This window comes from Gorilla gorilla, chromosome 8, assembly GCF_029281585.2.
Source record: "Gorilla gorilla gorilla isolate KB3781 chromosome 8, NHGRI_mGorGor1-v2.1_pri, whole genome shotgun sequence".
Lineage (NCBI taxonomy): Eukaryota > Metazoa > Chordata > Mammalia > Primates > Hominidae > Gorilla > Gorilla gorilla.
The window spans coordinates 64705665-64721395 of record NC_073232.2 but is presented as its reverse complement, the minus strand read 5'-3'; the positions used below and the strand labels follow the sequence as shown (position 1 = coordinate 64721395).

At 37.8% G+C, this 15731-nt stretch overlaps 1 protein-coding gene across 1 annotated transcript in view; it reads left to right on the top strand.

Moving 5' to 3' along the window:
• PRKG1 (protein kinase cGMP-dependent 1) overlaps window positions 1-15731 on the top strand; it is a 1413735-nt gene that overhangs the window by 62391 nt on the left and 1335613 nt on the right. The gene's annotated exons all lie outside the window — the stretch shown is intronic.

Here is a 15731-nt window from a genome sequence, read left to right as displayed (position 1 = left end):
TTTTTAAAAATTAAGATGTCATAAACCTTAGTGATAACTGTAGTGTATGTGTGGTAACTAGCTAAATACTTTTCTCCTTTTCCTTGGTTCTCATTTACTGTTCAACCCACTATGACTTGGCAGTTTTCTTAATCATTCTATTGAAAATACTGCTATGCAACCACATGTCCTAATTGCCCAAGTCCTCTCATTGTTTTCTACTTTCATCTTGTTTGACTTTTCAGCAGCATTTGACTCTCTTTTTCAGTCCTTTTTTGAAAGTCTTTCTGGATTTTCATGGCATTACCCCCACCTGGTTTTTCTCTTATCTCTGTCTTATCTTTCCAAGCCGGCTTCCAAATCTGAATTTCTGTTCCCATCCTTAAATTATTGATTGGCATTTCATACTAGTTCTTCTGTCATCTGTCTCTTTATACTTCTCCTCACTGGTTACATTCAAACCTACGGCTGCAACTGTCATTAGTTACACTACTGGATCTCAAGTCTCTCTTCTGCACACAACTTTTTCCTAAGATCTGGTTCCTTGTGTCCCCCATCTTCTTGGACACATCCACCTCAATGCACCACAAGCATTTCAAATTTGATGAGCCCAAAATGAAAATCATTTCTCTTCTCTCAACTCAACTTGCTCATCGTCCACCATTCTCTATTATCTACCAAATTTCTAAATCAAGAAAACCCTTCACCTCCACATTATATCCATTACTTTAATGGAGTAATGTATCAGAAATTTTTGAGGGCATGGCCAAAAGCCATTCCCATTTTTTTTCTTGATAAATAATCCCTAGAATTTGTTTGGAGGAGCCATGTGTCTAGTTCAAAAGAAAGAGCTATGAATTGGTTATTTTAGTCTTGGCAATCCCATCCACTTCTGCCACATACTCATTTATCTATATTCTTCTGCACCGCGTGGCCATTTGACTCATTTTTTTGGCCTATGAAATGTAATGGAATGTCACCTGTGTGACCTCTTAAAGAGCTTTTTCCCCTTGATAAAATTGGGTGAGATTACACTTTGTCCTTGTCCCCTTTCTTCCTCTTTGGGATACTGTCTTGTGAGATAATGATGCTTGGACTATGGCAGCTATCTTGCTACTGTGAGCAAAAAGCCTTAGAATGAAAGCCAGTATGATAAGGATGCTGGTATAGAGGAACCAAGTGCAATGTGTGAGTTGAGGTTGGAGTAGTACCCAAATGAAAAACTCTAGAAAACTGCTGGCAGCATGAGAGTATCCAAATAACTGAGAAAAATTAAAAAGTCAAAAAATTAAAATTTTCCAGCCTTGGTAGTTATGTTCAATGTTATGCACCAAAATGTAAGAAAAACAGAAACCTCAGTGGTGAACAATAGAGATAAAAATATGGCTGGAAAGGAAAGCCTACCATAATATTAAAAGATTTGTGATTATTTACTACATGATAAAATCTTAAAATTTTATTTATAATGTAGTTAAAAAGAAGTCTATTATGTATAGGCAATTGATCAGTTCTGAATATATACTCTTAGAGTGATGTAATACAAACTGAGCTTCACATGTCCAGAGCCCCATTTTGCTAATCTAAGTCAGTTGTCTGTTCCTCTTACATACTTTCTCCTCTGAAATTCTGTTATAGTTCAATATGCCATTTTTCAATGAGATCCCCAGACTGTGTACCTCAAACCTGCAAAAGTCAGGTTTAGTAATGGCCTCTCCTCCTGCTAACATCTGCATTATGTAACAGTATTAATGCTAACTTTTAAAGGTGATAGAAAGTTTTAAGTCACTCTCTTTTTAGTTTGGCTAGTTTATTATTAAGTATATTTAAGTGGAGATTCTTCCTTGACTTAAAATCTCAGGAGGACCCAAGGAAAAACAGAAAAGATGAGAAGTCAAGTTCATAGAATGAAACTGAGGTTAGCACCTAAGATACTAAAGTGACTTGCTAATTGGCATATCTACTCAAAGCAACTTTTGAGAGACTCATTAGGCTGCAGGTCACACTGAAATGGGAGGATTAAGGACTATAGACCTCAGCTAAACTTTGTACAGATCAATTTTTAAAGACTCAGAAAGGACTGATATTATTGGCTAAATCAGCATATATTTCAACCTTATCAGAATACCTTGACAGAATGAGGAGGGCACAATAAATGTGATGAAAATAATCAGTGATCTCTCAGGATCTAAAAAAATAGCCCAAATTTATCAAACAATAAGTATACTCTGATGGTGTATAGTATATGCCTTTGAGGTCGCATTTGCTGGGGGCAAAGAACTATCAATGGCTCCTCATTGTCAAAGCAGGAACATCAAAACCTGGCATATGTGCTATCACTCGCCTCTCTTGCCTCTGATCCTGTTGAGTCTAAATGCCACGCCAGACTCCTTAACTCAGACCTTCAGGCAGCCACAACCACTGGACTAGAATTGGCAAAATCCTTGGCTTACAAGGTGGAATCCCAGCTTTTAGACATAGCAAGAGGGACTTTCCTATTCTTTATTCTTACACTTGCTACTCCATGTCTTGTAACATCAAGCTTCATCAATAATGAGTTACTTGAGATTCTCCAAAACATTGAGCTGTTTCTTGTGCTTTTGCTCAAGTTGTCTGCTTTGCCTGAAATGTCCTCCTGACTCTCCCAAGTCTTTACCTGTTTATCTCCTACTCATTCAGTCTCATGTTTTCATGAGGATGGAATTCCTAGAGTCATATCCTAGAAGCTCCTTTTGAGATGTTTTTGGAAATCTGTTAGGGTATTAAATGAAGGTTTAGAATTGGCTACCTTTGTCACAAAACACCTCTGTTTAGGTCCTATGACTCATAAAGTTATTCAAGAGTTATTACAAGTAGTTGTGTTTACTGCACAACTACTATAACTTTCCTTCTTCCCAGGAATCAGACCTAGTCTAGGCTCTGGCCTAGGGAACAAATGCCATCCTGCTCTCTTCATTGCTCCACTTTCCCCTATGCCATAAACCTATGCACACATAAAATTTTATCCTCTTGGTCCTGTTGTCCTTCCCCTACTTCTCTAAAAAGGACAACTCTCAGTGAAACCACTAGTTCCTCACAATCAGGCAAACTCTAAATCCCAATTAGGCCCAGCTGGAGCTCTGAGACTATTGAAAACATCTGTCATAAGGAAATTAACTCATTCTCTAAGATTTATAACAGGCTCCTCCTTGCGTTTAGGAACCTGGGAAGGAGTGAAAGAGATGCAAAAGTAAAAAAAAAATGGTTTGTATGTGAGTTGGAGTCAGGGGTAGAGCATGATAGGAACAGATGATAAGATGGGGAAAGAAGGAGACTTAAACATTAACTCAAAGTAAAGCTCAACCAAGAATCTTTAAAGGTTCATTACTGTTTATCACAGTGCTTTTTTGGTACTTTTTGAATTCAGAATGTGTATGCAAGACTGTACAAACGACAGGGAAGGAGTCAACAGAAAGAGCAAACATATCTTTCTTAAAGGACATGATATTCTTGAAGACCAGATCTATACAAATGAAACAATTAAAAGAACTCAAAACAACATAGGAACAAGTATTGTCGTCTGTGGCTTTGAGAACCCCTATACTTTATTGGCTCATTTTCTGCTTTGTTGGGAGGGGTGGTGAGAAAATGGCAATATCTAGATCTGCAGGGCAGGCATCATATCAACTCTTCCAGCACTAAGGAGAACAAAAACCCAACCAATACTACTGATTTTAAGTATTAAGTACACAACCATAATTAATCCTACTGAGAAATATTATGTGACAAGAGGCAAATATGTTTTTTATCATTGTCCTTGAGCTATAAAATTGAAGGCTACCTTAGCTGCAGTATTGGAGAAAGGCTTTCAAGGACTTCTGAAAACATCTGTCCTCCTCTCAGCATTTTTTGTTTCTTTAGGCAGAAGAGCATGCTCTCAGTAGAGCTGAAAACTGGCATGAGCTAGAGAGAGATTCAAGCTACTGTAGGGGGCTAAGTAATTGCCCTTGTTATTCAAACTCTACTCATCAGTTTTTGCACCTTTGTGCGGACAACAAATTGATGTGAACAGGCTCCAGGTCCCAAGCTGGAAATGTTTCCAGGAGGAATAATTCAATGAACTGAGAAGATACACGTTGCATTTTTCATGAACTGCTCTCGGTTCCTGGAAATGTCAGTTATATGATTATAGTATATTATGTCACTCCTCAGCACCATTACTTGGATAGAACAGAAGTGTTTTAGTTCAGGCATCGTACTGTGTAACTATCTGCCTAGAAACACACAATTATATCACAAACCTTAATGTATTCCAAACTGAGCAACTGTTCTCTCTCTAAAATCTTTCTATATCCAGTTTTGTCCTGGTGAATGACACTTGCTTAAGTCAAAAACATGAATATTATCTCTTATTCCTCATAGTCTGACAGTTTTACTATGTAGTGTCTCTTAAACCCATCCACTTCTCTCCATCCTCACTGTAACTACCCTAGTTAACCTTAATCGCTACTGGATTAATGCAACAGCCCCAGGCAAATTTCATGTCTCTGGTGTTTGACACATCTGATCCAATCCATTCTTCACACTGAATCATTCTAAAACATATTACCTTGCTTAAAATCCTTTTAATGACACTTTTAAAATATGTCATTAAAATTCACTTTTTACTTATTGTACAGTTCTGTGAGTTTTAGTAAATCCATAGAGTTTTGTAACTACTACCACTGCAATCAGGATATAGAACAGTTAGCTTCACCTTCAAAAAATTCCCTCATGCTGCTGCTTTGTAGTCAGAACCTTTCCCCAACCCTAACCCTAGATAACCACTAATCTGTTCTCCATCTTTGTAGTTTTGCTTTTCCAGAAGTCCATATAAATGGAATGATATAGTATATAACATTTTGCTCTGGCTTTCACTAATCGCAGTGTATGTGAGATTCATTCATATTGCTGAACGTATTGATAGTTCATTCCTTTTCATTACTGAGTAGTATTCCATTGCATGCATGTACCTATGGTTTATACATTCATGTATTGAAGGACATTTGGGTTATTTCCTGGTGGGAGTAGTTATGAATACTATTATTATAAGTATTTGCATAAGAGTTTTTATGTTTAATATAAGCTTTTATTTCTCTAGGATAAATATCTAGGAGTGGGATTATTGGGCCATATGGCAAGTATAGATAAATGCCAAACTCTTCTCCAAGTGGCTGTACCATTTTTGCCTCCCACCGTAATGTATAAGAGCTCAAACTGATCCACATCTTAACCAACACTTGATATTGCCAGGTTTTTTGTTTTTGTTTTTGCTTGTTTGAGATGGACTTTCACTCTTGTTCCCAAGGCTTGGATGCAATGGCGTGATCTCGGCTCACCACAACCTCCACCTCCTGAGTTCAAGCGATTCTGTCTCAGCCTCCTTAGTATCTGGGATTATAGGCATGCACCACTATGCCCAGCTAATTTTGTGTTTTTGTAGAGACGGGTTTCTCCATGTTGGTCAGGCTGGTCTAAACTCTCGACCACAGGTGATCCACTCGCCTTGGCCTCCCAAAGTGCTGGGATTATAGGTGTGAGGCTCTGCACCCAGCCTGACAGGTTTTTTTAAATTGATGGTGTTCACTCTTCAAAATAAAACTTAAATATGGTGATATAAACTCAACTATTATTAATACATCTTATGTTAGATGATAAGGGAATAAGAGAGGAAGAAAACAAAATATTTGCTTCATATATATACAGATACATACATGAATACATATATATGTAATATACGTACAAACATATTTATAAGAAAATAAGGAAGAAATACAACAATTACAGTCCTCATCTCTGTAAGTAGACACATGGTTATAGCTGTCATTTGTAACTATCTTCTGCTAGTATACATGCCATATTTCCTTTGTTCTCAGTAATCAGTTCAGCTGGTCATGGTTCTTTGCCTGGTAGGCAGAAAACACAACCAAGTAAAATCCCATTATTTTTGAAGAGTCTGGGTCATTAGCAGTACTACCTGAATTGTGATGTTGTGGTTTTGTATTGGCTTTAATCAAAGAACAGGGTAGTACTAAGAGACACCCTAAAAGATCTCCTATGTTTAAGACATACTCTTCCTTGCCTCCCTTGTGTAGCAGCAGTCCAATTTCCCCTTGGTAACCAGGATTGATTACCCCATCCTACACAGTAGCTCCCTTCCTTGCCTGTTAATTCAGAGGCAGGAGGAGCCCAAGGTGACTAGTTAAGATGATCGTCTTAACTTCTGTTTCAGTGAAATTATTGTTGTGTTTCCTAGTGAAAATATTTCTCCCATTGGAGCTAATACATCTATACCAGCAGAACATAAGGTTGCATGGACAGGAAGCAACCATTGTGCTAGTATATCACCAGGGATAATATGAGTCATGCCATTTCTACCCACTGATTCTTGGGACCCAAGAATCCTGGCCGTGGGAGAAACCGTATCATATATTGGATGCTGATTCAGAGCATAGATAGCCTCTTGGAGGTATTGTCACATAATTGGCACTGAAATTGAGTCTTCAAAAAGTATTCCACTGTTTTTTTTTTTTTTTGAGATGGAATCTTGCTCTGTTGCCCAGGCTGGAGTACAGTGGCGTGATCTCGGCTCACTGCAAGCTCGGCCTCCCAGGTTCACACCATTCTCCTGCCTCAGCCTCCTGAGTAGCTGGGACTACAGGCGCCCACTACCACACCTGGCTAATTTTTTTTTTTTGTATTTTTAGTAGAGATGGGGTTTCACCGTGTTAGCCAGGATGGTCTCGATCTCCTGACCTTGTGATCCGCCCACCTTGGCCTTCCAAAGTGCTGGGATTACAGGTGTGAGCCACCGCGTCTGGCCTAAGTATTCCACTATTCTATCAGGCTAACTGCTTCAGGATGGTGGAGAACCTGGTGAAACCAGTGAATCCTATAGGCCTGGGCCCATTGCTGCACTTCATTAGCTGTGAAGTGATTTCCTTGATCAGAAGCAATGCTATGTGAAATACTATGATAATGGATAAGGTTATGGATGGTAGTTTTGGAAGAAGCAGAGAAGGCAAATCCAACTCCAGATTAAACGTTTATTCCAGTGAGAACAAAACACTGCCCTTTCCATAAAATAAATGCTCCAGTATAATCCACTTGCCATCAGGAAGCTGGCTGATCAACCTAGGGAATGGTACCACATTGAGGACTCAGTGTGGATTTCTGCCGCTGGCAGATCGGGCACTCAGCACTAGAGTAGCCAGATCAGCCTTGGCAAGTGCAAGTAACGGAAACTCGGCTCCAATTGAGCAAGGTAAGGATACTGGGCTACTGTGGGTCAGAAGATGGAAATATGACTGTCCCTCAGGAGTCAGAACCCCCGGAATTTCACCCTCACTGATCCCTTTGGATCAGCTTCGTGTGGCCTCTCTTGCTGAGCAGTTCTTTATGAAGTTCTTTGCCCACAGTGTAGAAGAAAGACATGCAACCCTTTCCTAGGTTTATGTTCCTCGGTTTCAGAGAGCACCTAGACTGAGTTGGAATCTTTGACTCTGATCATAAATCTCTGGAGAAAAACTTTGGTCCCACTTTGGCTTGGTTCCACCCTCCCTTTCCCTGAACAATCAATTCTGGACAGCAAACTGGGCCATGTTTACCAATATGGATAGAGGGCAGGAAAAGGAAGCTTGAAGTGGTGAGGAGGAGAGCATGGGGTGTGGACATAGATCATTTTCAGAGAAAGAAGCTGGTGCATGGACAGAAAGGTCAATAGATTTTTCATGACGGAAAAGTCATGTGGTATTTTACTATGGTGAGTACAGGACCCCTTTTCTTACTTTAAAAATTTGATTTAAATGAGAGAGTGGACTTAAAGTGTTTGCACAGTGCCTAACTAAACGTATTATTATTGCTTGATTTGGCTCTGCCATGACAAGAGTACAAACTCACTATAAAACTGGTTAATGCTCACTTCATCCGTTTCAGATGGTGGTTTTGAGTTTTAAACAAAATCACATTTGATGGAAGCTAATCGAAAAATGGTACTAGATTAATCTTAATAAATGAAGGCACTAAGCACAGTAGTTCCACCTTAATGTCTCTTCTGTGCTCCAGCCTTGTACCTCTAAAGACCTCCTGGTTATGTCCAATGGGATACCTCAATGACATCTCAAAAGCGACATGTGCAAAACTCCTCTTACCTCCCTAGTCTTCCCTTCTTAGTAACTGTCAACTTTTCCACACTCGCACTGTTGTTCAAATTTAATCCAGACAGTTGTCCTGATATCTCTGAGTATCTAAATCCCTGTATCCACATGATCATGAATTCCTATTGATCCAGCCTCTGATTTATATCTTGAGTTGGTGTAATTGTAATCTCTTCATTGGATTATTGAACAGTCTCCTGTGTGGTCTCCTTGTTTCCACCACTTTTCCCTCTCTAACCCATTTTCCATAGAGTAGCCAGGCTGATCTCATACATTTATTTATTAGGTAACAAGATTCCTGAAAGGTCTATCTGAAGGCAAATATTTTGCTACTTCATCCAACTGAAGGTCACACTAATTATGAACTATCCTCAATCCTGAATTTATCTCCCAACAATTAGATTATATTTAAGCCTTTAGGAGAAGATGTGCCAATGGACACCTTTTCAAAATAAACATTTCTTAGAAAATATTAACTAATCTTGCCTTACATTAAATTAAAATTAGTTGTCAACTAAATTGTTTTGGGTGAATAAGGTCCTAATTTCAAGAACAATAAGAATGATTATAAAAGTGGCAATGTTTTATGTTTTATCAAACAACTATTAACCTATAACCATGAGACCATTTTTTGCCCTCAAAATATGTAGAAAAGTCCGTGTTTTGGATAGAATATATACACTGTAATTCGTCGCATTCAAAACACATGAGTGTTCCAGATACAACTTTTTTAGTGTCTTGAAAATTCAGGATTATGGATAGCTTATACGATCCTAATAAGATCAAATAGGGACAAAAACACTTGCTTTATACTACTAGAATTAAAATCATATTTAAAAAATGACATTATATTTCCCCACAAGACCCCAATTAATTACAAAGCAAAAATAGTAACTTTTTACTAGAGACACCTCACAATCATCACCTTAATACCTATCAGAGTAAACATCACCATTAATGGGGAAAATTGCATCAAATGCCTTCTAATATGATGCATTGAGAAAAACATGACATCCTTGAGTCTTGCCTATAGTGCAAAACTGAATCAAATCATGAAGAAATATCAGACAAGGCCAGATTGTCCACTTGTACTCTCAAAAATGTCAATGTCATAAAACACACAAAAAAAGACCAAGAAACAGTTCCAGGTTAAGACAATATAAGCAAATACAATAATTGATGTGAGACTTTTTTTTCCTATAAGGATTTAACTGGGACAATTGGCAAAGTCTGAGTAAAGTTTTTCGTTTAGATAATGGTATTGCTTCAATATTAATTTCCTAGCTGTGAAAATTGTATTGTGGTTATCTAAGAATGCTCACCCTTTTAGGAAATGCACTGATGTATTTAGGCATGAAGGAATATCATGTTCACACTTAACCTCAGACTCGGGGAAAAGTGCATGTGTGTATACATACACATATACATGTGTGTATACATACACATATACATGTGTGTATATACACACACACACACAGAGAGAGAGAGAGAGAGAGAAAGTAAAAGCAAATATGGTAAAATGTTAACACTTGGCTAATCCGGGTAAAGGATTTAGGAATTTTTGGTACTATTCCTGCAATTTCACGTTAAATCTGAAGTTATTTCAAAATAAAAAAATTAAAGGAGAAATAGACTCTACATTTGTCCCTATATAAGAATATTTTAGGGACATAGTCTCTTTAAATTAATATTTTCCCACCTGCCAGATGATTATCCTCTTCCTCAGAAAAACATTCTTCTTTCTCCTATCCGTCTATGTTCAAATACGATTTTTCTTTAGTTGCTAATGAGGTTGGTCCCTTCTACCCAAGCTTCAAGGGAAGAAAGAGTAGTCTGTTTTGATAACTTCTATAGAACCAGATTTATATTTATACAGTCTAATATGATACATACAATAATTTGTCATATAACAATTTTGGTTTTAACTCAGTAGAATTATATTTACAGAAAACCTGGACTCCATTTGATTTTCACATAGGGACTTGACATTGATTGTTAGTGAAAATTGTGTGTTCCTTGACAATATTATTATGCCTCCCGTATACATGGCATACAGGCCAGATGCTGGGGAGGGGAGAGTAAGGGTGGAGGTGCCCTCATGTTGTTTGCAGTTGCAGTTAGGAAAAAATGTGACACCTGTGTCAGAAGTTATATACCTATGTATGAATCAGGGTGATCCCAAGGCAGATAATTAATTTACTGTTGAGTTATAGACAATAAATATTGATTAAATTGTTTTGCATCCAATACAAGTTAAGGAGGTATGTCAAGACCCAAATTATTTGGATGGGCAGAGGATGGCGGGAAAGAGTCTGGGCACAATAGGCCAGACTAAGTTGCATTTGAACCTTGACTCCGCTCTTTACTGCTCTCATGATCCTGGGAATGCTCCTTAGGCCCTTCCAGCTCAGTTTCCTCATTTGTAAAAGGGAAAAATAATTTCTACCTTAAAGGGTGTTGAAAAGAGACAATGCTGGCAAATCACCTGATGTAAACAAGGCATTTATTCATTTAGTGATATAAGCTGAGTGCTCACAGCCTACAAGATTTCCATGGGCCTACCTAGAATAAATAAGTGTGTTAATAAAAATTATAAAATCCCTTTTGAAATTCAAAATTTGGATTTATTGAGAGTTGTATTTTGTTAGGGGGGGCGGGGGGTGGGGACAGAGTCTCGCTCTGTCTCCCAGGCCGGAGTGCAGTGGCGTGATCTCAGCTCACTGCAAGCTTTGCCTCCTGGGTTCATGCCATTCTCCTGCCTCAGCCTCCCAAGTAGCTAGGACCACAGGTGCCCACCACCACGCCTGGCTAATTTTTTGTATTTTTAGTAGTGATGGGGTTTCACCATGTTAGCCAGGATGGTCTCGATCTCCTGAACTCATGATCCACCCACCTCGGCCTCCCAAAATGCTGGGATTACAGGTGTGAGCCACTGCGCCTGGCCAGAGTTGTATGTTTTAATGTCATTTTGTTTGTTTAATAGAGATGAGGTCTCACTATGTTGAGCAGGCTGGTCTTGAACTCCTGCCCTCAAGCAATCCTCCCACCTTAGCCTCCCAAAGTGTTGGGATTACAGGCATGAGCCATTGTGCCTGGCTAATATCTTTAATGTAATGAAGACTTGAATTCTCAAAGAGAAGCCTGCCTACTGCCTACTAATATTTTAAAACTACTCTACTTGTGGGTATTCAATAAAGTCTAATGGTTATAATTATTTTTAATTTTAATATGCTCATTGTTTTTCCTAATGTGAGATTCTCCCAACCTGGAATGGATTTTTATTTTCTTCATCTGTAGGACTAAAACAAATAGCCATCACAAACCGTGGACTACATGTGTTAAAACACCACAGAGTAAGGGAAAGTTTTTATAGAAACTTCTTCTCATATGTTCCACTGTGTCCTCTCTCCAACTTTGAACATGACCTTCAATTGTCAGGCTTAAATGTAGTAGTTTTATTTGGCTGTTGAACCTAATTATAATGAATGAAAGGCTCTGAGACTTATCACAGATGAGGTGGTGAGCCTTTTACAGAAATGCCTTCAAATAAACTTTTGTAGCTTAATATATTTGTGGCACCTAACAGCTGTGTGCTACTCCTAGAAAATTTAATCCCACACACTGATCATTTGGCACAGAAAATAAGATGTGGGGTGGGAAGGGGAACCTTAGATTTAAATTGTGTATACAAATATTTATGTAAGCATAAAACACTATCAACAAACACGCAGATGCTGCAGTATTTACACTTTGCATGGTGAGAAATCTAAAGATTAATTCTGACATTTTCAAGGGGAAGATTCTTTTCACGTGAGTTTAAATAGTTTGGATACACTGTATTAATTTTTTTTTTTTTTTACTTTAGGGGTTAGTTATTCCTCATTTATTAAGCAAACATCGAGCTGCTAAAAAAAGACCAAGAACATCTGAAAAATATGGTCCCATTCTTCACAGAAAAGCTTTTAGTTCTGAAGACATTTTATGTGAAAACCTGAAATAATAATAGATCTTTGGAGGACACATTATTTGTTTTTCCTATGGGTTACACATATGGGATTTCAGGTACAGGAAAGATCTACATAGGAAGGGAGAATCAAAAGGGGTTTCTAGAGGGTAAGTGTTGAGATGGAACTTAAAGGAAAGATATGATTTATATAGGCAGTGAGCAGGGTCTGATTAAATATTGCATATTTTGTGTGTATAAACTTTGTGTATATCATGCACTGCAATTCACTGTGATTTTTTAAAATTCATAAACTTTGGCTTTTAGAGCACTTTTAAGTTTATGCAAAGTTCATCAGAAAGTATGAAGAGTTTCCAAATACCCCCATTTCCACAAATGTTCAACCTCTCCCACTATCAACATCCTGCACCATGGTGGTACATTTGTTACGATTGATGACATGTCACATGTTGTGTGATACAATTCAACCATCCCTGTTGTATATGAGAAAGCAAAGGCTTAAGGAGGTTAAGTAACTTTCCCAAGATCACTTATCTATGAAGTATCTGAGCTAATATCTGAATCCAGGTCTATCTCAATTATTTGCATATTTTATCACTGCCTCTAATACATAAATAAGTATAATAAATTAATAAAAACCAGAACAAGTAGCATTGATAATTGTTATCAATTCCCATATGCAGATAGTTCTCTAGCAATGATGTCTATTGTTCTTGTACAAAATGCAGATAGTTTTCTAGCAATGATGTCTATTGCTCTTGTACAAAATAATTTTACCTTTTCATGTAAAGAATTACTTTTTTTAGCATCTCAGTTACATAAGACTGTGTGAACTCATCCTATTTAGCCAAGATGAAGAATATACACTTAAACCTAACCTATTCTAGGGCTCTCAAAAAACATATAGTGGCTTGAATGGTGCCCTCCTTTGCCCTCCCATTTTTTTCTCCTGGGTGGAAAAAAGTGTGTTCACTCAGAATTTATGAATCTAACTTTACTTAGAAAAACCATATTTGAGGATGTAATTAAGGTAAGGATCTTCAAATTAGATCATCCTAGACTAGGGTAGGCCTTAATGAATGTGAAATGCAAAGTGTCCAGTGAAAAGTGTCTTTAGAAGACACAGACACAGAGAAGAAGGAAAGAAGACACAAAGAGAAGACCATCTGAATCTGGAGGCAGAGACTGGGGTTGTATAGTTACAAGCCAAACAAGACTCGAAACCATCAAAACCTGGAAGAGGCAAGGTAGGAGTCTCCTCTGGAGCCTTCAGAAAGAGAATAGCCCTACCAACACATTGATTTTAGACTTCTGGCCTCCAAAACTGAGAGGGTATTAATTTCTGTTGTTTTTAAGCCACTAAGTTTGTGATAATTTGTTATAGAAGCTCTAGAAAATTGATGGTCTTGACTTAAAGAATTTCTACCTTCTTTGCTTTCCCTTGACAAGAGTTTGTGTCAGTATTGACGGCCATTTCATTTAACATGCCTGTAGCAGTAGACATGGCTGGCTGTGTGTTCCACCTTCCATGGAATAGATTTTTCTTTTCGAAGTAGTTGTCCAGACAGGGGCTACATTTTCCATCTCTTCTTTCATCTTGATCAAGTGTATGTGCAGTTCTGGCCAATGAAATATGAGCAAAATTGACGTATGTTACTTCTGAGGGAAGGCACTTAAGAGTGTGTTTTTTTCCTACTTTCTTGAATCATGTCTATTGGCTGGATCAGAAGACTCCAAGGATCTAGCGGATGGCAACACCACAAGATGGCATTGCCATTGTAGCTTAATGAAGCACATGACACTATGGAGGGGAGTGGGTTTTTTTAATTAAAGTGGGGTTCTGTCAGTCAGGCGAAAGGGAGGTGGGCAACACACAATATCTACTACAACTACTTTTTTATGTTCATATGCTTGTTACTTTGCTTTGATAGAGTTGCTTTGATGGAATTCAGATATTTGAAAAATACCTTTCCAAAGGACACATTCTTAGCTTCTTGGTAATAATGATAGTATTTAACTGTAAATTAATATTCAAATGCTAATGAAACACTTTCACTAAATACTCATTTGATTCTTAAAGACCCCTGTCATGTAGCTAAAACCAGTTGAACTAACTAACATTAGGATTAAGAAATTTTGACTTCAAATCCACACCTCTTTCTCTGCAGTACCTCTTTTACAAATGGAAATTCTTACTGCCTGGGAGACCTAAGCTTGTCATCTGTAGTGAACATGTGCTCTTTTTTGCTACCTACTATGTATTTTCCTTTCTTTAATTAATGCTAATCTGAACTTCTGGGAGAACCACCCTTTCTGCTACTCTCAGCCTAACTAGAGTTGACTCTATCCCTGAATCCAGGGATGAACATGTGATTCAGACTGGCCAATCAGAAATGGCATTCCTCTGGCCTGTGGCCCAATATAGGCCAATGAGAGTCAGGTCCAGAACTTTCACTGTGTAGAGGAAAATGTAAGAAGTGCACTGTCGGCAGACATCTTGCTCACCGTATAGCAGCTAAGAAGCCAACAGAGTTGACATATCAGACACAGGGAGCCGGAGACGTCTTTTGAGTCCCTGAACCCTGTCAAGTCAGAAGTCAAATTTATTTGTTTGTTGACTTTTCAGAAGATTCCCTCTTCTGCTTAAACCAGTTCAAGTTAGATTTTATCAACTGTTTATGAAATAGTGACTTTTACCTCATGTGGATAAACAGTCATTTAAAAAAAGAAAAGTAAGATACTCCAGTATCCAGTATCCAGTACAGAGCTACTTCATGCTTAATCACTTCTAGTTTCAGAACTTTGAGCCAGGGACACTGAGCTAGTGTAGCCCCAGGTACAAGATTTGAAAGTTTCCTACTCAGGATTCTGCATCCTTACTCATGAGGTCTGAGTATTAGGAGCCCCAAACAGGGAGAAGCTCAGTAAAAAGAAAATCTGTTGAATGTTGAGTGAATCTGGGGTAGTATGGACTTCCATGAAGTTCCAAGTATGTATTCTTGCTTTGCTATTGAAATAAATTATTCATAATTCTGCAACAGCTTGTGGCTTAATGTTCAGTGGGATAAACTTTTTTTTTCTGTTGCTTTGTAATTACTTGAAGTACACTTTATGGAGAATAACACCCAAAATTTAATTGTGTGACTGTGTTCTTATACATATGGGAGAGGGTATGGGAGGAAGGGTAAAGAGATTCCTTTGCCAAGGGGTGGAATTTTAAAATGCAGTTCATGTGTTGTATTTGCCTTACTGACATTTATCCTTCAATATAACCTAGAGTCAGGCTATTTGGATGATCACCACATCACAGTCAAGAGCTATGAATGACCTTCATTGATTTTGTTATTTCATTTCTTTAGTACATACCCAGCAATTTGCCCATCCAAAATTACAGTTGTGCTGTTGCTGAATCTATGCTGCTTTAGTGTTTATAGGTATGAAAGGAATTTGGGAAATATAATTTTCTGATTATTTGAGAAAGATGAGATTTTTAAAAAAATGTTCACTGAGTCAGAAAATTATTTTAATAGTTACAAACAATTTTTTAAAGAATCAGTATAAAATAGCAGTTGATTTCTCCATAATTATCAGAATTATTTATACTTGAGGTCTTGACT